The sequence below is a fragment of the Vidua chalybeata genome, chromosome 5 (genome assembly GCF_026979565.1).
Source record: "Vidua chalybeata isolate OUT-0048 chromosome 5, bVidCha1 merged haplotype, whole genome shotgun sequence".
In the NCBI taxonomy this organism is placed as follows: Eukaryota; Metazoa; Chordata; class Aves; order Passeriformes; family Viduidae; genus Vidua; species Vidua chalybeata.
The window spans coordinates 65,075,272-65,099,083 of NC_071534.1; the positions used below are offsets into that span (position 1 = coordinate 65,075,272).

General features: G+C 43.9%; 1 protein-coding gene across 1 annotated transcript in view; it reads right to left on the bottom strand.

The window, feature by feature from the left end:
* ELAPOR2 (endosome-lysosome associated apoptosis and autophagy regulator family member 2) overlaps positions 1-15,968 on the bottom strand; it is a 93,873-nt gene extending 77,905 nt beyond the window's left edge. The window contains exon 1 of the mRNA XM_053944062.1: positions 15,956-15,968. The gene's annotated coding sequence lies outside the window, so the exon portion shown is untranslated. The remainder of the gene's footprint in view (positions 1-15,955) is intronic.
* Positions 15,969-23,812: the final 7,844 nt, after the last annotated feature.

The following is a 23,812-nucleotide window of genomic DNA, read 5'->3' on the forward strand; positions in this document are numbered from 1 at the left end:
GGAGTTCTTCAGTGTCACTTACACAGGATGGAGTTAACTCCACAACCAAAGCAAAAATCCCAATGATTCCTTTTATGCCATCAGGTTTTGGGTTATGGGGTTTTTAACCCTTCAGTCTTGAAAACTAACAAATCCATCTGAAAACCTCTATTGCTTCTCAAACGGGTTTTAGACAAGACTGATTGGAAAATAATATTTTTTTCAGTGAGCTTCTAAATTTTCTAAAACAAAAACAGGCTAAAGAGAAAGCCGAAGTAAAGAATGTGACCATAAAGGATGTTGATACATAAATTTATCTTCATTGTTCTAATGTTATTGAGTCATCTAGTCTTTTAGTCACCCAGCAGTAATATTTGGACAGCTTTAATCCAGTTCCACAAAGTGAATATTTTTCCATTAACTGCAACAAGCTTTCCATGAGTTTTTGTATTTTTCCTCAGATTTTTACAGCCAAATAAATGTAGTTTGTCAAACTGAGAATGACTTTTATTATCACCTATGCATGACACTCTTAATATTCATGACATGAAAATCTTACAATTTAAAATTCATACATCATGGATTGGTTTTTGTGGGATTTATTTTCTTTTTATTACATACATTTAAATGCACACATAATCATATTTTAAGTTTAATAAATGCACACAACTTCCTACGTGACTAAACTTTTTCAGTGATACTTTCACTATATATGGTGATTTTACACAATCCTACAGATATTCACCCTTGTATCACTTTGCTTTCACACAGCATTTTCAGGAGGTCCAGGCTTTTCAATGATTTTCCTGAGGTTCTCTCTTCCAAAGCAGGAATTCCAATACTCAAAAAAAGCATTTAAAAATAACACTTTTTTCACTTGTTCTTGTTTGTGACAAGAGGTTTTCAGGTCACTGCAAGTGCAGGCTTGTGGTGGAGAACAGGGTCACAGTGGTAGAGGGCACACCTTGACAACAACCCCAAAAGACCAATCCCTAAAACCCCTTGCTGAAGTAGGTTCTCAGGGCTTAAATCTGCAATTATTGAAGTCAACTACACTGAAAGATCATGCATTGACAGAAATGTTAGGCGTAAGACTTAATGCCAGCTTTAATGCCAATATTCACAATCTCATGAAAGCTCATCATAGTAGCATTAATGGGCTACAGCTTTTTAACTCTCAATATTTAGGCATCCTATGCATGGCTTAAGCAGTTGCCTTGTTAACTACTAGAAATCTATCCCTTATACACTCTTTTATAGCTATAAAAAAAAGGCAAAAAGAGCTGTAGAGTTGTAATTTTATAGTATCCCCCCTCCCCACACTCTGCAATAAATTTCTACCTACAAAACTATAAAGGAGGAAGCTCACTAAATGCTGGTTTGTCATTTGGTATTCACCAGTCAGAGCACAAAGCAAAGTGCCCTGCAGAGGGGACAACGACAATGTGGCACCAGTGGTGTTCCCCACAGTGATGGGGATGAGTGCTGCTGTGCGGGGCGGATGGACAGTCCCCAGCTGGCCGGGTGTCCCTCCCTGCCACACGAACAGAGCAGCATCCAGACAGGCTGGCAGAGAACTGTTTGCACAAGGTCACTTCCACACACATAAACCCAGCTTTTCTCTTCAGGAAAGTAAATATTAGTGCCTATTATTCCCAAACATCATGTATGCAGCACGCCTTATGCAAACGCTGCGTGCATATGGACACCAGATAAGCCACCCACGTGCTGTATCTCAGATCCACACACCCTGGCACTGTGCAATCAGCCAAAATGTTCTCCTAGAACAAGATTCATGTTTCACTACCAATATGGTGAAGCTTTTTATTCAGCGCTACTCTGTTATTACAGTCGAACAGGCCTGACAGTATCAAAGTTGATCACAGTTCTAATTATAACTTTTAATATGCTGGATTTTATTCATTCCTCCTCCTTTTCAACCTTGATGTTTTATTCCCAGCTATTCAGGGCTTAAGACTCATAAATGAAAAGAGAAGCTTCTGTTTTTTTGAGTATGGATGTTGCTGACTGTTACCTATTCAGAAGGCAATCTGCACAGAAAGGGCTCAGGGTATAACTATTTAATAGCTCAGAAGCAAATCCCAAGAAAGCAATTACCTAAGGTACCTGCAGTATCCCAAGTGGCTCTAATTAAGCCACTCCAAAAAATTGCTGAGCTTTAGTTTGTGAAGGATTCAAGGCCATTAAGGCCAGGCTGGGAGGGGGCCCTGAACAGCCTGGTCTAATGAAAGGTGTCCCTGCTCATGGCAGAGCTGGAACCAGATGACCTTTAAGGTCCCTTCCAACCCAAATCATTTTGTGACTCAATGATCCCAGGCCTGAGATGGACAGCAGGCAGATGAGCCAGCTGCTCCAAGGTGAACAAGCAGACCCAGGCAGTCTCCACTCAATAGATGCATAAGCTTTCACCAGGTTTCCCTTGGGCACTGAGTTTTCCATCTGCCAAGACAACTTTTTCTTTTTTATTTCTGCTCCTTGTTCTCCTTCTGAACACCAATGCAGTGGCAAATTTCACTGCTTCCTGAAGCACCAGCCAAATGAACTCACTTCTTTTCATGCCTTGTCATGACTTTTCTTTACCAGATGCAAGACAAGATGATAAATTGGGGTCCCTTTTTATGATCTCAAAATAAAGGACACAGACAAACCCTCACTTTGGGTGCTCCTGAGATGTGTAGAATTCACAAACTAGAACTACATCAGATATAAAACAGCTGAGTAGGACAAAATAACTTACCTCAGATGAGGACCTGAGCTGATAACTTCAGTGGAGAAATTATAAACATGAACTTGAGAAAAATTAACCAGATGGAGCAAATGTTAAGGCAAATACTATAGCATATGTATCTACAAGGCTCCTCCAATTTGAGTGAACAATTTAGCTCAACATTAATATTTTTGGGCATGTGCAAGTGCATCCAAGAGCTTGTGCCTCTCCTTCTGTACAGCCTCTCCACTGTACTGCTCTGAACCAGGTTTAACTTCTGCAATTACAGTGTCCACAGGGAAAATGCATCTCCAATGATTCAGTTCACTACTGCCAAACTGCCTCATCCTCACAGGGCTCCCAGGGGGTTCATGTAGAAGAAGATAAAGGTAACGATATTTTACAAGTTGCCAACTTTAATTCTGTGAGGACCTGAACTATGGCCAGATTTAATCATCTGAGGAATCAACACAGCCCATTTCATTGCAGTTCTCCTCCAGTAGCAGCCCCACAGCATCATCCTGTCCAATCTGCTATACAAATTCCATTTTAAAGAGCATATAAGAGGACATCATTAGTTAGTCTTAAAACATCTGCAGAATGCATACAGAAGAAATATTTCTATGAAAATCCACAAAAGAGCATGAAATGAGCACCAAACTAATTTAACATTTAAATAATCTTAACACCAATCAATAAGCTTTTTTTCCACACTGCACCTAAAGCAAAATCCTCAACTTACCAGAGGCAAAAGATTTAAATTCAATAATATATTTCAGTTATGTCAGAGCATTGACTCTGTGATACACAGAATTCCCTGACTTTAATCCAGGATGGTATTTAACATCAACTTCATCTTAAATAAGGCATTCATTTTCAAACTTCAGAGGAATTATTCATGTGCTTAAAAGGAGACACATGCATGAGCATTTTGCAAAGCTTCCACTCCTGTCCCTCTGCTGTTGGTTATCACTTTCCATTAGGTGTAAGAATTTTTCATAGCAGGCACCAGAAAATCATTAGAAAAGGAACAACACAGTTATTAGAGGGAAGCCTGGGTGATGCTCACTTGTCTGATCTTGTATCATTTTTCTGCCCTGTCACCTCCTCCACAATTTCCTACCAAATGCATTTGCTCCACATTTCCCTTTCTCCTGAGAGATGTTCCTATATGAAAAAATACCCATTAGGTACTTGGCCTGCACAGGGCAGGGTGTGACAAACCCATCCCTCATTCCCTCATCACTAGTGACCCACGTCTGTGTGCTCCTCCCTCTCTCCACAGGGATGGAGGAGTCTGGCTCACTTCTGGGCTCAGCTCAGACTTTGACTTCCTCAGGGGCTGAATTTCAGGCACAGCCAGGGAGAGAATCAGTGAAATTAACCTTCAATGTGAAGGGAATGTTACCCCAATCCAAAGTCTACCCATACATAGAGTCCCCAAAGGAAGAGCTACTAGTATTGGTCAGTTTAGTGTCAAAACAAGTGATTTGCACTCAAAACTCACACAATTTTAACATAAGTGGTCACATTGACAGTAAACATGTTTATAGACAGGACTTTGTTACACTTCTATGCAATATTACTTACTATATTACACTAACATATAATATCGCATTTACATGTAATATTACAAAGTAAGCATTTTGAAAATTAAGAGCAAGTGTGCTTCTTTTGCCAAACCTAATTAATCCTTGTGGGGAAGTAAAAATAAAAAAAAAATTCATTGACTTTAGGCTTTGCCAAAGCTGCATTTACTTATATGAAGATTATTACCAGGTTCTGCATTTTACAAATACGAATTTTACCCAGGAAAAAAACACTGTGGAAGAAAACACTGCAAAACCAAAACCCACTAGGCTACAGAAAGACTGCGAACTGTTTCCTTCTCCCATTCATTGTTTTTCAGTGGATGTTTTGCTGCCAATATCATTCAGCATTTTATTTGTTTGCTGACCAGATGGCTGAGTATTTTCAAACAGGAAAAAAAAAAAAAACAACCCCATAGCAAATAAGACATTTTCTCTTTACAAATTTTAACTGAATCTTTATCAAGATTGTATTCAAGTTTGGAAATGCTATATGTTTTTATGAATATTCCATTTTGAGGGGGGGAAAAAAGGACAAAATAGAGACTGATGACACCTGTAACACCAGAGGGACATCATGCTTGGGAGATTTAGCCTGGGAATTTCTGCCTAACTTGCAACCACTCATCCCAAGATATGACCAGCCTTTGTGAGGAATTAGCTGTCTGATGTGAAACAACCCTGTTAATTGAACAAAGCAATATCTTAAATCACAGTCTGACAAGAAAAATATGTAACACTGTACACTTATGAGCAAGCCTCATCCAGTATTGCCCTCCTGGGCTGTCTCCAAGTCCACAGAGTCCATTTCCACTGCAAGAATAACCAATAAATAAATAAAACCAAGGAGAAACTAGCAGCCCAAGGGAGCCTGAACTAAGTAAACGGTGGAGAAAACACATCTTAGATTTTATTTTGCCATCAGCTCCATTCAGCTTCTGGATTCTTTTCTGCGTCTGTGCTGCTGACTCCAGTTAAAATGACCTCCAGTAGCAGGGTCTAGCCAAGCCTTGCTCAGTGCACTATTCTCCTGAAGTCCAGATTTACCCACAGGGCTAAGGAAGCTTAGGCAGCTACAAATCCAAATTTGTTAGCATTTCTAGCAGCTAGAGAGTGCCCAGAGCTGCAAGATTCCCTGTTGCATCCAGCCAAGGCCTGGTGAGGGATGAGCTTGGTGTGACAGCAGGAGGCAGAGCTTTGTCCCTAGCCCCATTAAACCCTGTTCCAGGGGCAGGGTAATGTGTTATCAGAAGGGCTGCATCAGTCAAATCAACCAGCAGGGACTCATCAGCCACGGACTGGGGGAAAGGCAGGAGGGAGAGATCAAGCTTTTGCTCAGGTACAGTTCCTCAGCTGTCCCTGGCTGCAGATTGTGCCCACGAGATGTGAGCCAGCCCAGGACACAAAGAAAGAAATGCATTCATAGCTGGTTTACCTGCCTGGGCAGTGCAGCCAGCCTGTGACCACGCACATGGGAAGCCATGAAAAATCCTGCAGCTGCCTTTTTGCAGTGAGAAATTAAACACAGATACAAGGCCTAGCCCATTTGACAAATTACAAGCTGATAATTACAGGCAAGCTTAAAAGTGTGTTTCCAGAGATAGACAGAGGTATATCCTGCATGTATAATACAGAAATTTACCCTGGCATTAGCCTGATGTTAATTAATCCCTGGATAGGAAGGGACTCTGTTGTGTGATAGCATACCTTTGGTAGGAAGCTGCTACAAGGCAAAGCAATAAAAACTCTTGGCTCACAAACAACTCTCCAGAACTAAGGACCAAGACTGTGCTCCTGCTGTGTTTCCTTTCTAATTCAGCAGTTCAGAGGCAAAGATTTAGATCCCTTCTCCAGTATAATTAGGTCACTGCAGAGACCTAGCTGCACCACTGTGATGTCCCAGCTTATCAAAACACCCTCACCCCTGCAGCTCACAGAGTGCTGCAAAGTGACCTTGTAGCTTGTGTAACAACTAATGCCACTTACAGTGGGGACTGATTCCACTGATGGGCCCTTATTTTACTTCAGGTAACTAAAAGCTGAGCATCTACCTGGCAAAAGCCAGCATCCCTCTGTAACCAGTGGAAAAAATGGCCATATTCAGCAGAAAAATCACTTTCAGAATGATAAATATTAATCTTGAGTGGTGATTGTCTCAGCTAGATACTTAGGTCAAGCTAGGTGCCCAGCTTGTACAATTAAAAGCAAGGTAAGTTCTTTTCATGGCAGAAATGCTGGGTCTGCCCTGTGTTACTTCCACACCATCAGGATCTCATGCCTGGACTATGTGTGGACCACTGGAGCAAGGTCTCTTCAGACTGATTTTCTGCTTCCCTGAAGAACAATGAGGGTGCTACATGCTTTCCTAACATCTAACAAGTACCCAGTTATCACCATCCCATGACAAAACTGCCTCTACTCATCTTCACTGCCTAACTGCAGGATTTGTGGAGTTCATCCAGAGCTTCTACTGCAGTGCCCCTTGCTGTGCCAGCTGCCATGGGCAAATCCATGCCAGGGGGCACACAGACAGCTCAGGGACCAGAGCTCCTTGGGTCTGTCCTGGTCAGCAGGCTGGAGACTGCCCATGAGAGCAGGTCATTGCCCCAGTAATTTATTCCTGTTTCTAGCATGTGTGGGAGGAGCTACTGGGTCTTCCCATCAGCCTGCCTACAGTGTAAATGCTAAATTTAAATAATGTCAAAGTTTGTTAAGCAAACTGTACTTTCAGTAACAGTCACATAAAGCCTCCCAAAACCTTGAGTCAGGCATCATTGCTTCCAGCCCATCAAATTCATATAACCTATTTAAGTGCCACAGGACCTTAAAATACTATGCAACTTAGCTCCACCTCATTTAACTTTACAGATTTTCAAAGTTCACATTTGAAACTCTTCAATACTGAGGAGCCAACTTAACTTTTCTTTCTCCCACCTTTTTCAATGAAAGCTGTGATTCCTGCATGACCACATGATGAGGCTTTAAGGTAATCTTTTTCTCTTGTTTAGCAAAGCAGTTCAAGAGGTTTGCAGGTCAGTATCACAATAGGCAATGCAGCAAACCAGCTGGTTTGTTTGGGATTTTCTTTAATTTAAAAACTGGAACTGCAAAGCAATGACTTTTCAAAGGAGCCAGCAAACATTTAAGTAGAGTTGGCTTTAAGTGCCATTAAAAATAATGCAAAACAAAAAGATACAGGAATTGATTGGTTTTGGCATTATGCCTCCTCTTAGCTGGGGTGAATGAGAGTGTGATCATTGATCACAGCTATTTCAGTAGCAGTTCAGGGCTCAGTGTTGAACTATTTGTGATACCTGGTCAGTGCATCCCTGAAAGAATAGCTTGACTCTAATTGGATGTGTTCCTTTGGTGCAGAATAGAGCAACACCTCTGGATCTACTGCCTTACTGTGCAGAGGCTAACAGAGAGAACAGTGGGCTTCTAGCTAAAAAAGGGAAATTCAGAGTCCATATGTATCCTATATTCAGCATCAAAACCAGGCATTAATTGACAGTCATCCTGTCAGATCTTCTGGAAGAGGAGAGAGTTGGCCTGGGTTCAGCTGTTACTTGAGCAGCTCTAGGGGAGAGCCACTCGTCTACTAATCAGGACACTTGACATTCATCACAAGGCAAGACAAGCTGCTCATCAGCAGGTCTGCAGGGCAGGTGCTTGTGAGGAAGGTGCAGCATCATAAGCTGACTCATTTCCCACTCCAATTCTATCATGCAGCCTTGCCCCAGCATCCCTGAGATGAACATCAGCTCGTAGTCCCTCCATGCAAGCATGAATCCTGCCATAAAGAAGTCTGGTTACAGCTCCTCATGCTTTCCTTTCAAGAGAAGTCTGAATTTTTAAAAAATTGGATTAGATAAGAACAAACAGAATAGACAAGAAAAGAACTGTCTTGGGAAATCTTTCCTTTCTTCATTTGCTTCAGGGAACCACAGAGCTGGAGATAAAAAGCAGCTTAACCAGAAACAAGCAGCATTTGATCAGCACTGTTGACCTGCCAGCAGGAGGGAGCCATGGATATAAAAGCCTGGGAAAAATCAGCCATCATCCATTTCTGCTGTACATCTCTCAAAAGACACAGCACCACCCCTTGTGTGTATAAAACACCACCAGCCTGTGTGAAGGCCTTCCTTTAAGAAACTTCAGAGAGCAAGTACAAAACCAGAAGGATTTCATACACCGCAGGGAACACCGTGGGAAATTAACACTTTAAGAGTCAACAGCTCAGGTCTAAATCAGCTTTACCCTTCAGCTTGCAACTAGCAGTCACCACCTCGTACACCTGAGTTTTCTGTGACAATACAATCAATTTAGACACTACTATTAAATGTGTCCTGTGTTTTATCAAGCCAGCAGCAATTATGTTAATGGCATCTTCATGTTTTGCACTCCCCATCGCTCCTCCCTCTGGCTTGGTTATCTAATGCATTTGAATTTTCTAACCATATTCATTACATCAAAAACACCTCTAAGCATGTTCAGGCCAGTTCTACCCTCAGAGGGAAAGTTCACCCTCTCCCTAAAGCAGTTTTTTTTCAACAAATGGGATTATAAGATTAGCACTAGTAACCCACATTGGTAATTATCATATAGAAAATAGCTCTTTTGACTGGGTCAACCCTGCTAACTAGAAGAGGGCCAGGGATCTGCCCACACTCATGGACTTGCTCATCTTGTTTACAGGAATATCCTCTCCTGATGCTCCTGTTCTTGGCAGGGTGGGCATAGCCTTTTAACCAATCCCAAACACCCAAACACTACTTTCCTGTGGATTATCCCTGGAAAATATTTGTACCTCTAAGGTGGAACAAAATCTAACCAAATGAAAATTGAGCTACCCAGCATTTTCACCACCAGATAACAGTTCCTTATCACTTTTTGTAGGTACTTTCCAATAGTCTTCAAGTATCACCATAAATCACCTCTGTTGTGTGTTGTATTCCTTGACCACAAAACACTAACAGGTATTCCATAGCAAAGGGATGAGTGATTTGTTTTCTCTTTGTAGCAGTAAAAACTCAATGCCAAAGAAATTTTCCAGTTGGGAATACACCATCATCTGGAATTATTATTTTTTTCATTGAAAACATGTCTTGCAGCCAGCAAATATCTTTCCTTGCAGGGACAGCACTTGTGTCTCTTAAGTCAAAGCACAACAGAGAGCAACAATCCAGTTCTTTCACACCTTTAACCCACAGCTCTCATTTTCTTCTTCCTACATTACAAAATACAATCCCCTTGCCATTATCTCAGTGTAAATCCAGGATAGCTCTATCTCACCAAAACTTTATGTTCTAGAAATAAAAAGAAGACCAGATTTGTGCCCTTGAGTATGTCCCAAAGCCACCTGTATCACTTCTATCACCCCAGAACCTAAACACTGTCTGAGTCATCTCTGATACTCTCCCAGCTAAACCCTCACCCTTTTTTTGGCTTCTTTTTTTTTTTTTTTTCCTTATGGCAGGTGAGTTTGCAGCCGAATCAGCATTAGTTCTGACTCAGCACAGTGACAGAATCATCAGCACCAACACAGCAGAGCCAGCAGCTCAGCTGCACATGTCGTCCTAGATCATCTTAAATCAGCTCTGAGCCCATGTCCCAAGTGCACAGCGATTACTGTCTGGCACTATTTATCAGAGAGAGTATCACAATGCTTGTGAAACAAGGTCATTATGAGATTTAGACAACATTTTGTACTTGAAAGGGTTTTGTTTGTTTGTTTGCTTTAAAAGATGGTTGTTAAAATAAAAAAAAACAAAATGGGGGGTTTATCCATTTCTCTCCTTCAAAATGAGAGGTTTTTGTTTTCAAAAGACTGAAAACCAAAATCTAAACACATTTTCAGGTCCAGGGTAAGACCTAAGGTATTAACAAGGACTAGTGAGCAGGACACTCTTTTCCAAGTAGGTCTAAGAGTCAGGGAAGGTATGGCTATGCCGGATAATAATATTGGACCTTCACAGCAGCAGCCCCTAGAAAAACCTTGGCACCATCTGGGAGACATTCCCAAACACTGTTTCTTTCCTATCTCAAGCATGAGGCATTCAAGGCTGCTTTTCTTTTTACCAACCATTATCTGTTCTTCTCTAATCTTTTTATTTCTACTTAGTTGATGCTTACTACTTCCTTCACCAGGCGTTGACAGCAACCTACCATATGACACAGGGAAACCTGCAGTGATGGCATCTCCCTGCTGCCCACAGCCTGAGCCCTGCAGGTCTGAGAGCCTCTGGCTCTGCCCCAGGGTCGTTGCAATCAGTGGGAGCCCTGCCAACACCTTCTCTGAGCACAGGGTCAGGCTCACGGAAAAGGTTCCCTTCAAGTGATTCCAGCATTTCTGACCCAGGTCATCGCTCGGCATAAAGCAACACACAGTACTGCCAAAGCCTTCCCAACCAACACCTGGAGGAAAACATGGCCTGGATGAGGCAGCTGACAGCCCAAATCCCTGCAAAAACCCATCCTGGCCCCTGGCTGCCTGGTAGTCCTGACTCCATGATGCATGGATGTATCAGGAATCCCAGCACAGCTCCCATTCTCACTCAACCTATGAAGAAAAAGAGAAAATAAAATCATGGCCTTCTTTATAAATGACAAATCTCACCCTGAATGATCCAGTGATATTTGATGGTGGAAGAAATGCAATCTTGTGTTGGTTTAATGGCTACTGCTCTTTTGAGTTTATGGTCTGTTACAGCAGTTTCCACTATGACTAATTCTCTTATCCTTGAATCATTACAACCATGGCTCACTATCCAGTTTTTATGCCAGCATCTGTCTTCCTTCCCAGGTTTTCACTTCTGACACCTCACTAATCTCTCCTGTGTTTCCCCCACCTTGGTCTGCTCATGTTCTTTCTGCTGTGGTACCTGTTTTAGCATCTGTCTCCTCACCTTTTTGTGCACGTGTTTCCACTCCATCAACTTCACTGTCAGCAGTTTTCTAGCCTGTTTTTTGCTCCTCTTTCCTCATTTTTATGACCCTTCATCACCATGGAAAATGGAAGCTGTACATTTCTCTTTTCCCCACAAAGACAAAATCCATGTAGCGAGACATGACAGAAATAAAATGGTCTGTGTGGGAATCTTTCCTCAGCCTCTTCTGCTGACTATGAATCGCTCATAGATTAAGTGTCTAATATCTTTCAAGGTGGTTAGAAACTAAGGAATACAACATTGGATCATCCCAGCAGCTGGTATAGGTAGCACCTGCTCTGTTGCCAAAATAGCAAATGCAGATGCTTCAGAGAAATGCATGAGGGTACCAATATGGGGCAGCAAGGGAACCAACTTAGAAGGAGAATTCTTTCCTAAGTGAGCTATTCCCTTCAAAGTTTTTAAAGCCAACAGAGACTAAATGAATCTCAGAGATCAAAGAGTTGTATTTGATCAATCCAAAGGTTATTTATGGTTACATAAAAATAAAAAAAAATATTACATTTTAATAATAAAAACATTTAGCCTTTCAAGTGCACAAAAATCGTTTTTATTTCTACCTTATCCTAGAGATTTGCATCTCATTAATTTTCTCTATCCCATGCATTAATGCATGTTCTTCTTTCTCTTGCTCTATTAAGTTACTCCCTCCTCACCAAGACAGCCCCACCCTTTGCTGTGTGCTCATTAACGAGCTGTAGAACAAACCCAGCGTTCACGGTTCCTGAGTACTAATGATAGGGCACAAAACCACTCTGACAGGTTTTATTCTTTTCTTTTTCTTTCCATCACCCACCCAAATTGTTTCACCATCAGCACATGTGCCGCCTCTACAGAGCTTCTGCAATGACTCCAAACCTCTTCCCAAGCAGGTACAGCTCACTTACAACACAAGAGTGTTTCAGATATTCAGATTCCTGCCAGCAGACATCCCTGTTACTCCTGCCGCGTGCACTTGGTGCCAGGCGTGCTGGCTTACGTAACACCTTTCCACGACTGACACATCTCCTCCATCCTTTACATGCAAAGACAGAATTTCACCTTGCTTCCCACACTGCTCAGCTCAGTACCTAGTATCCTGATTTAAGGTATTAATATACTTAAAATACTTCACACTTACCTTAGACATACTCAATTTTTTAACCTTTTCTCATCACGAGAATTGGCACTATTTCAACACACCAAATATCCCTTACTTGACCTAAGTTCAATTTCATGTGTCCCCTTTATTCTTAAAACTTCTTTGCATTTGCCTAGCAAGTGATTTTATAAAAGACTCATTTTCCAAGAACATTTCTAATATTGTTTTTGTCTTTTCCATAAGGATTCTAGCAGACTATGCAAAAATACATTCCCTTAAAGAAAGCATTTAGCATTACCCTTTATATTACCTGTCTACTAAAACAGCAGGTAAACCATGCAATGTATCAGAATCACATTTATTATCAATGTCAAAGGCACTTCTCAATCTGCATAATAACTGAATGGAACAGGAGTATGAAAGAAAACATCTTTGCCAGCAGGATGCTCTGTATCTCTCTTTGAAAGCAATTTGGCTGAATAGGAATCAAGAGAGAAGTCACTCAGGGAGTTCAATTTTTTTTATTATTATTGCAAAAAACAACATAGGGAAAGATGAAATGAAGAAAAGACCCATTTAGGCTGAATATCAAACGTCATAAAAGCAAAATCTGCTCAGATTTGGGTGAATCTCTAAGGGGAAGCTGAAGAAGACCCATTCAGTTGAAAAGTTCAGAAAATAAAAAGTACAAAACACTGGAATTTAAGATGTAACAACTATTGTTCCTGCAGCAGCAGGGGGACTGGCATGAATATCTCATTATTTCCAACATAACAGCTTAATGTGTATTTAATGGCAGTGAAAAGCATGGGTGTCATCAATTCCACTCAAAGTCATAATTTATGCAACACATGAAACATTTCCATGAGTACCCTGATCATCACTGGCACAGCAGAAAGAATTCACTGAGCACTTATTCTTCTACCACTGTCCTAGTTTGAGCTGACAAGTCACCAAAGGCACAGGGTACAGTAATGGGTCTCCCCAGGTTCTGTACCCCAGAGGTACCCCAGCAATCCAAGCTGAGCCTGCCTCCATCTCTTGGAGATGCACAAATCACCTTTAAATTTGCTGCTGGCACTGGAGAGCTCAGGGAAGACTCAGAAGGTGAATGACCATCACAGCCTGGACTGAGCACTGTTGTGCCAGAAGCTTATGGCTGTATCAATTTACTCCAAAAAGTCACAGGAGCATTCATTCAAGCTGCCTGTACCTTTGGTTTCCAGCACAAACACACCCCTCCTAAATCCAGTGTGCTGAACTACTACAGTCTCTGAAGAATGAAGTCAATGACAAAAAGGTTTCTGGAAAGTGACATTGCTAGACATTATTATTTTACTATCCATGTAATCAGAGCACCACAGAGCCTCAGGCATAGCCAGAGATCCCACTGCTCCAAATGTTGTGCCAGCACAGAAATCTCACAAACCAGCAGATATCTGTATTTGTCATAAGTGAAAGAACTAAAAACAAGTTGTCAAGGCAGGAGTGGGGAAAGTGCTGCTAAAGAAGGATCCCCTATAGACTGAAAATGAACTACCTGTCAGCACATTAAGCTTTGTGCTTCTCAGACCTTTTGGGTATAAAACAAAAGATGTTTGCCAAGTCTTTAAAGGACTGCCATACCCTCTGACAGGCTGTGCTTTCTTATGGCACAACTTCATCCCTGTCTGAGTCTGCCCAAACCAGAGTCAATCTCATCGGGAGCCGATGTGTTGTTAATGGCAATACACCCAGGTCACTCAAATCAGACTCAATTAGGGCAAATGGGAACGTTTTGAGAAAAAACTATTAACTTCTGTTCTTCCCTTTTGCAAAGCAGTTCATCTGCTATCCTGGTTCTTTGTAAGCTCCCTTTTTTCCTCTCTGTCTCCATCCAGACATGGTTTTTTGTAATTACATTTCCTGGGACACACACTTTCATGGCTGCACACACCCCAGCACAAGTAACACACAGCTTTTTAACCACGTGAGTGAGGGCTGTCTCCGTTTCACACAGGACTCAAGTCAAGTAAAACAACATTGTTAGCCTCTCTGAAAAGAAAGGAAAAGCACACAGGACCAGATCCACAGGTGTACAGGAGTGGGGCTCCAGAGAGAATTTGCACATCTAAAGCCCAATGCAAGATGCTCAAAATACCAGCTCTACACTTTTGGTACCACTGCACAGGTTCAGCTCTCACCTTTAACAGTCTTTTTTTTTTGAAGCAAAGACTTTAGGATGAAAAAGGCTCTAAAAGTACCTGTTTCCCTTCACTAGCTGAAAAGGGAGCTAGGTAATTTAAAGCAGGTGGCTGCATAAATTCCTCTCTCTGGGAATGACTAACATTTAGGAAAAACATGCTCTGAGAATGATCAACATTTAGGAGAAACATGCCCAAAACAGACACTGATTTGCCAGACATCACCTCGCCCTACTGCAAGATTTCCCACACTAGACTAGCACTGAGTTCTGCTACTTGGAAAACAAGGAAATTCCATAGGCAACTAGAGAATATTCCCCAGGTCAGAAATGCTCTCTTTCATCACAGGAAGGAGAGAGACATGGACTTCTGCACCCCCAGCCGAGGAGCTCCCACACTGCAATAGCCTCCAAGCATGGATCAGGAACCTTGGCCAGCCGAGTGCTCCCATCTGGCTGCAGTCACCCACCCCCAACCCACTCTGAGAATTCACAAATTCGTTCTTGCTAAACGGTGCAACTCCAAGAGGTGAAGTGGGGAAGCTGCGGTCCTAGAGCATCCTCAGATAGAAGTGGGTTAGAAGGAAGGGAACTGACAATTGTTAACCCAGTTACAGGTTTCTGCTTGCCTGAGCAGAATGCTGGCCACCTAGACCTGTTTGGGATGGTGATACCCAGCCTCCTCACCTCTACTGCTGGTTTAAAACACAGGAAAGACCCACCTACTCTTTAACAGCAGCAGAGAGGATTTCCCTGCATGTAGGAGTAAGGCTGGAAACCCTGGAAAATAGCTTCATGAAGCCCAGGTCCCTTCCCCGGAGAACCTCAGGGGCTACCTGGGGCTGCGCATCCGTGTCCGGCCGCCTCAGCCCCGCATCCCGCACAGCCGTGCGGAGCGTACCTGCTCCGAGAACCCTCCAGGTTCGGGTTCCTACAGCAGTAGAGAGCCAGAAAGTTTCTCTCCCCATGTCACACGCACGGCTCAGCCCCGGACACACCGGCCTGACACCGGGCGGGCGGGACAGCTCCACACACAATCCCTCCCTTACTCTCCACCTTTGCGCTGATTCAACACGGTATTCAGAAAAACAGCGAGGCCGGCCGAGCCCCTTTCGTTTGGAGAGGGACTCTACTATTTCCATGCACCGAAGGGAGCAGCCCCACCACGGGCAAGGGGAGTGGAGAGCGCGGTTCGCGACCGACGGCCGAGGGAGCCGCTCTACTCGTGATAACGCGGGGGGGCTCGGCCGCCCCAGAGCCCCCCCGCCCCGCACCGCGGTGGAGGGTCCTTCCCCGTGGGTCTGATCCCTCTACCATCCCCCGGACAGCTCTGAGGAGCCAGCAACACCCCCTTGCTAGGATACCACCCTCCTCCCGAGCCCGTGCATACCCCGCTACCCGCCCTTACAGATGGGGAAAACCCAAAGAGGAGGAGGAAAATCTCACCTCTTCGCAGGGCGGCAGCTGCAGGGCGGCCGCTTGCCAGCCCAGCAGCCAGCAGCACACCCAGGCGCTGCCCGGGTAGCCCCGCTCCGCTCCGGCCCGCCGCATCCTCAGCATCCCCGGCAGCATCATCTTCCTCCTCCTCCCCCGCCACGGAGCGCCCGCGCACCCCTTCCCGGGGGCGGAGGGTGCTGGTGGGGATCACCGCCCCCTGCTCCTGCCGGACACCTGCGAGCCCCGGCCCCGGGCTGCCCCTGGCCCTGCGCCCCGCCTGCAGCCGGGCATAACCCCGGGGCTCTCGGACACAGCGGCCCCGCCGGCCGCCCGCCCCGGCAGCCGGCACCTCCAGAGCCGGGAGGAGGGGCCGGCAGCGGGGGGAGGAGGAGGAGGAGCGGGAGGGGGAGGAAGGCTGGCAGCGCAGGCGCACGCTGCCGAGGCTGGTCCAGCCCCGGCGTGGCGAAGGGAGCGCGGAGCATCCTCCGGCTGCATCTCGCCAGCCCCAAAACCTTCGCGGCGGGGGCGCAGGCACCGGCAGCCCGGGCCCTACTGGGGAGCACGGCAGCAGCCCCCTCCTGGAACCTCTGGTTTCCATAGGCTCCGGGATGGGAGCGGAGCTGTGGGATTGAATTCCCCCTTCCCCAGCCCTACCGTGGGATGCTGGCCTGCATCCCCCGCCGTCTCCTGCCTGACTGCTGGCAGCCCTATCCCTGCCCATGGCAGCGCCAGGCAGGTGCCTGCACCCACCTCCCTGCTCCTCGGACCGCTAAGGATGCCCCGTGTCCCCCACGCAAGGCGGGATCCCACCAGGCAGGATGTGCGCTGGACCACTCAGCTCATGGCCAGAACAGGGCAGCGACCTGCTCAGTGAGATGGGAAAGCAGCTTATTCGTGGCCTGACCCAAATTATTCTTATCTCCCAGAATTATGTGCATTTTTCCCTCGGTGGCTGCCTTTCATTCCGAATTTTGTCTCCTGTTCCCCAGCAATGTCCAACTACTCATTCCTAATGAAGTGTGTGACTGCCTCAGGCACCGATCGTCCTCTCCCTGCCTGATATCTCAGGGGTTGGCCCTGCTCACTTTCCTGCTCTCTCCTGGGTCTTCCCTTCTGCCTCCTCTTATCTAAGTAGCAAACCCCAGCAAAGGGCTTCCCATGGCTAGCACAAGATGTTCCTGTCCTTATTGATCCACTTTTCAGACTCCAGTACGTGGCCCCTTTTTTTTTCTTTCAATTCATGGAGTGACTTTTTTTTCTGTTAATTTTACCGCAGTTCCTGCTCACCATGATTCAGGTTTGACTCAGCTTTTATTCACCTCATGAAAAGAGACGTGAGGTATTAGGGCAGAGTCAGATCTTTGCATCATGCAAGCCCTCTGTCCATCCCTGGCTGGTGTCATTGCTGTGACCATATGCTAACAGAGAAATGGTTCAATATGCTCATTTTATGTCACTTGAGACCCTTTCTGGAGCAGTCAGGAAAGGAGCTCTGTGATGTTCTGCTAACGGAGACAGGTTTGCAATTTCCCTTTGTTCCTGTACAGAGCCTTGCTCTGATTTTAGCTCCAGCTGGAGGAAGGAAAGTGGGTTATGGTGCTTCCATCAAAGGCCCCATCGCTCACCAGGGTGCCAAACAATGCACCTTGTGTAATCAGTTACATGAAAAAAAATCAAGTGATCTTTCCAGAAAAAGTGGAAAACAGGATAGAAACCCTGCTGCTGCTTTGTTTTGTTCTTCTGCACTGGGTAGGTCACAAGATTGGTCCAAGGATTTGTTGCTCACCTTAAGTGCAGGATAAAATCCAGTGTCTGAAAAGCACTGATTTCAGCTGGAGCAGCATTTCTCTTCACCTTTGGTAAAATAAAACACACAAAACTGCAAGCACTCCCAGGAATGTAGCAAGGGACTCACTCTGAAAGTATATGGGAAAAATATATTGGTTGAATACAACATGCCTTTCACATGAGGAAAATGGATACAAGGGTGTAGGCACACAGTTTATGGTATTTGGGAGTGGGGCTGCAGCTGAGCCTCATCTCCAGTGGGTACAGCTGTGAGAAGCAGGTGAGCAGCACTGACAGCAACGAGCCATGGAGTGCCCAGGTGCACTGAGCAACCACCAAAGGGAACAGAGGGCACACAAGTGAAATGCATGAACCATGAGGGGTAGAAAGGATGGACTGAAGAGCAATAAAGAGCAGCTGTTTGAAGCCTTCTGAAGTGATTTGGTGTTGCTCTGTCTGGGTGGATGCTGAAAGCCTTCTGAAATTGTATGGTGTTACTCTGTGTATCATGGCATGTGCTACAACACAAGGTCAGCTTGCAGAAAAGTGCACTTGCTGCAGGTGCTGGCCTCGAGTAAGAATGCAAAGTGGGAAGCAGATCTGGGGGGCTACTGGCAGAATTGCTCTCTGCAGTGTGGGGTTACTGCTGCTGATTCCCAGGGATGCTCCAGGAGGAAACAGAGCCAGCAGAGCCAGTTCAGGTGAGCAGAATTTCCACACAGCACAGGGATGGGTGAGGAAGGGGCTACCAGAGTGTGCTTTGTCAGCTGCTCAGTCACCCTTTTGCATCACTAAATTATTTAACCTTAAAACTCAGAGTGGGGCTAAGTCAATTTACAAATAAAAGGCTATATACTCTTCTTCAGGACTTGCTGTATGTTACCAAAGCTTTTCTACTGTCCTCTGTGGGACTCACTGTCTTCCTAACAAGAAAAACCAAGATTTTGGTTTTTGTCTTACTTTGTTTCCAAATTACATGAGGTCCAGAAATTACTCAGTCTTTAAAATTAGTATCATCACTCTGGTTGCTGTACTATTTGAACCAGCTCTGAAATGCTTGTGATACTAAATACTGAAGATCTTACCTGAAAGCAGGATGGCAGAAATTCTGCAGTGCATAATAATTATGTGGCCAGCAGAAAATACAAAGTGTATATAGTTTAAAAATTCAATGAGCTTAGATAGACATGAACAAATGAAGTAGAGGAAAGCAGTGTGGGATTTGAGACATATTGTGTAATTTTTATACAAAAAAGAGGAACACTTGTATATAAGGCAGCAGAGATAAAGGAGTTTTAAATCTAGTAAAAACAGATAGTAGGGAGTGAAACACTTCAGATCTGTACCTGAAATCTTGACCTAATATTTTGAGTCAAGTGAAAAGATACAAAAGTAATTCAGAAGATTTATGCAATCTCACTTATAAACAATTGCTCAGCTCAACTACATTAAAGTACAAAAGAAAGGAAAAAAGCAAAGTAGCAAGTAATAATTTATACTGTAATGTGTTTCAAGCTACATCTCCCCTATTGCCTGAATTTTATTGTGCATCAGCCTGGTATAAGTTAAAGATGTAAAAGTGTACCTTTATACTGCTATTCTAAGTTGTGCCCAGAAAAAAAATAATAGCTTGCAGGCATTTAAGATCCAGATCTGTAAACAATTCTTCCTGACACCATCAAGATGCTGAAAGTTAATCATGGACTTTTATGTTTGCAAAGCTCAAGCTGTAAGTTTCCCTGGTAGCCACTGAGCTGGGGCAGGGAAAGAGCCATATGTCACTAATGTTAATGACACCAAGTGAAAGGGAAAATTAAATGGCTGCCAGCTACTGTTTGGATGAGAGCAATTAGTAACCACACTTGGGATTAGTCAGGTCTGTAGGCTGACGGTGGCTTTCATGAGAATACATCACACAGTAAATGAAGCTATTAACCCTTTTCTGCTCTGCCTGTTTCTGGTGAAATTGCCTTAAAAACCTTGCCTGCACACACATTTCACTGCAGCTTTTGGAAAAGCTAACCAACATAAAGGCATTTCATGGAGTTTCTTCGCTGAAACTCATTTTCTAACATTGTTGACTATCCATGTGGTTAACTTTTGTGATTGCTCTGCAAGAGTAACTGGTTTCTCACAGAAGGTAACATTCTTTTTGCTTGCTAACACATCCATCTGTGAGCTCTACTGCAGTATGTCCTGCTCTGACTTATTCTTTTTCTTGTGAACCATATCTTTTCCCATATAACCTGGTCATCTGTGTACCTTCCACGAGGGAATACTTTATCTGAGACAAAACTTAACACACTTTCAAGACATTGTGTCATCCTGGCGCTTTACTGAATGCAGTTCAAGAAACCCTTAAAATATATGCTTGCTCCTACAAACTTTTGGACTTCCAAACTTTTCAAGCTTTTTGGATTGATTTCCAAAGATACATAGCAATACTAAAAGAATGTTTATGCCAGGCCTCTGACCTACTTAGACATCACTTATACTTTCAAGTGATTCAAGGACCATTGTGACCCCATCCTACAATAATCTGGAGAACCCAGCTGATGTGATGGCTAAGCAGTCACTGTACAAAATGTGTGGCATTTGCAGTGAGATCTCTCTCAGGTTCTCCTGTAGCCCATGGAAGAGCCCAGTGCTGGGATTCACCTCATTTAACTTTGTCACCCACGGCTTGCAGGGCTCTGGGAGTACTATTCACCCTCCTCTGAAAAATAAGTTATAAACACATCAGAAACCTTTTTTTAATGGGTACCTGACAGCATCCAGAGCTGAAAGTGAAGGTAGCCTTCATCAGGCATTGTTTTAATCATCTATTTAAGGAGGAGTAGAATGTCTTTTCTCGCCATTAACTGTACAGGTAGTTCTGACATAGACACCTATACCTGGTGCAATGAAGCCACCCTAAATAATTTTCTGCTGTCTAGTGAGTGTCCTCTTTAAACAAGGTTCATGTCCTCCAGCTTTGGGGTGTGTTAACTGGCACATGTCTGCCTGGCTTATACTCTACCCTCAGCCCCACCTGCTTCCAAACCAGAGCCCAGCACAGGGGAAGAGACGTGGTACAGAGGTTGCTGGGTGATGCAATTGTGAAGCTTCATCACATGGCTGTAGCCTCCTGATGTAAACCCACACCTGAAAAACAAGGAAACAAGGCTTCCTGGATAGAGAAAAGCCAGGATCAGCTTGTACTGCCTTTTCATAATTCCCACTCTTAGAGGTAACATTCAGGGTTTATCCCTTTCCCTCCCTTGCTCCTCAAAGCTGTATTTTTGCCTCTTCTCCCTAGAGATGTTTAGAGTGCCAGTATTTTGCTTTTCTAGCAAACTTCATCTTTTGGATCCACTTTAAACCTCTTGAAGCCTTCCATTTGTGATTTCTTTGTTCATCCCTGCTCTTATTGTGACTTTAGTTAAATTTTCCTGTAAATCTTGCTCTTGGCTTGGCACTAGAACAGCTCCTTGAATACATACAATTTAACATGAGTTGTGTAAGGGTTAGATAGTTGTGTAAGGGTTAGCACTTCCATACCATTTATATCCACAGGCCTGGAGAAGAGAGGTTAGAGACATAATCTGACTTGCTTGAATCTGAATCACAAGAAATTCAGCTGTAAGAGAGGAATTTCTCTGCTTTTCAGATAGCCACATGATTTGACAGCTATTTCTTTGCTTTCTAAACTAAGGGGAAAATATTAATTTTCAGTTTTATAGCGCATAGACCATCTGATTACCCTCCCCATCATATATAGGATAAAAAGAGATGATCACTGCATTAAAGTCAAATTAGCGTGTTTGTTTTGAGTAAGAAGGAATAGCAAGGGTAAATATTTCCAAGACAACTGGGGACAGACAGCAGGATCAGCATCCAAAGCCTTTTACTGCTGCTATTAGGTTTTTTCAGCCATTCATCCACAGACATCTTTTCCCAGCAAACCTATTTGTCTGCTTATTGGGTAGTAAGAGGGTTTTGAGTAATGATGATTCTCTTGACTTTGCATGCAAAATTGAGCCTTGTTAGAGGACTCTCAGGGACCCATGGTGACATGGTTATGTCTAAGGAGGACATGCTGTATGAGGGGGGAGGAGTGGACCTGGGTGAGCAGTCTGAAAAATAATGCAGTGTAAATTATTAGAAAGCTAAAATCTACCTCTGTGTTGATTTGGTGTGTGAGCTAATTTAGGAGGAGTGACATGGACTAAATTGCTTTCTGCAGAGGAGAACAGTTATGTGGTGTAACTTTGTATTCATATCAATAGTGATGCCAGGTATATTGAGGCTGATCACATCCACTCCAGGCTGGCAAAGGCTCTGCAAATGCACTCTTGGCTCTAGGAAGGAGCAGAAAGCAGAGCAGCCTCCATGCAGTGCTGTATTTCTGACCAAGGAGTCCCTGTGTCGCCCAGGTTCTCCAGTCACCATTTGTCCCTTGTTCCATCACCAAAGTGTCAGAGGCCACTATCCCACGGTGCAGTGAGGAGAACTCCCTCTCCCACCTACCTTATCAGAAACATCTTATTTTTCAAGGAGAAGAACAATCAAAACTTCACAAGTTTACAAGTTTCACATAGCTCAGCCAGATGACCTTTGAAGGTCCCTTCTGACCCAAACCATTTTATGGTTTTATGATACTGTTCTCTGGAAGGAAACAGGGCTCATATTTTCTATTAACCTGCCTGATCTTGATGGAAGTTTTGCCATTAAAACACTGCATTTTCAATGGTCTCTCAAAGGTCTTTCTGCTTCCCCTGAATCAATGACAGTATCTCCTCACTCATCAAAAGCTTCAAAGAAAACAATACCAGGCACTCCCAGGGACATCGATGGGAGCCATCCTGAGCCAATATTAAAATGCTTTAAAAGTCCCACCTGTTTGATAAACAGGATTTTTTTGTAGCTAGGACATATTTTATCACCTTATTATTGCTGTGGTTAGTAGCAAAAATGAATTGAGCTGACACTGTTGATAGCACTGACACATGCAATGGCAGCAAATAACTGCAACTCAGTATTAACAACAGTATTGATTTTCTGCTCCCAAGAAAGCCTTTGTAAACTTTCAAACCCCAGTTTTTCCAAATAAAAAACACAAAACTAAATGTCAGAGATTGTAACAAAGTCATTTTAGTAGAAGCCAGAGGTGTAATTCATTGTGTGAGAAGACTGACTCTGATCTCACGTATCTGGGTATGAAATTGTGCTACCCTTATGCAAGCATGTGACAGAAATAGAACTTTTCAAGGTAATTTCAAGGTGATGCTGTGACCAAGCAGCCTGATCTACCCCAAAAGGCTCACCTACATGTCAGTGCAGAGTCCCATCTCCATTTCTGGGGCTTCAGCTGTAAGGAGGCTGAAGGAGCAACACACAACATTCACTTGACTTCTAATCATAGAATGGTTTGGGTTGGAAAGATCCCCCAGTTCCAGCCCCCCCTGCCATGGGCAGGGATGTCACCCACTAGATCAAGCTGCTCCTGTGGGTGAGGATTGGTGTAAGGCAAAGCAGGGTATGTGCTGTTAGATGAGTTTGCAGCTATGACAGGGAAAGCTTAAAATGCTCAGTGGTCTTAGCAGCTTTCTTGGCACCTGAGAGCCTTTTGTCCATCCTCAGCAGTCCTGGAAGCAATAAACACCCTCAAACGTGTGTGCTAATGCAAAAACCTTCGTAACGAGCTCCTCTTCTCTGTGCCCGTTATTGCAATTAGATGAGCACATCCAACTGTCACATGCATCATCTGCTTGAGAAGTTATTTTATCCTACCAGGGCGACAGTCACCGTGCAGGCTCTCTGTAGTTCAGCTCTGGATGAGTCACGGCGCATTTACCCAGTGCATCAGGCTCCATTATGATTAATATCTGAAAACAATTTCTGCAGCCATTCAGGTGCCGCAGGCAGATGCCTGCGTGCTCAAAAATAAGCATTGCGTAAACTCTTTGCCCGTCTTGCTGAGTTTACAGCCTCCCTCTCCTAAAACTCCCACACATTTTCATTCACTTGACCCAGCTCACTCTATGGATCTTCATGGAAAAAGAGCAAGGTTTGGGGCCAAACCCACCAGAGGAGCAG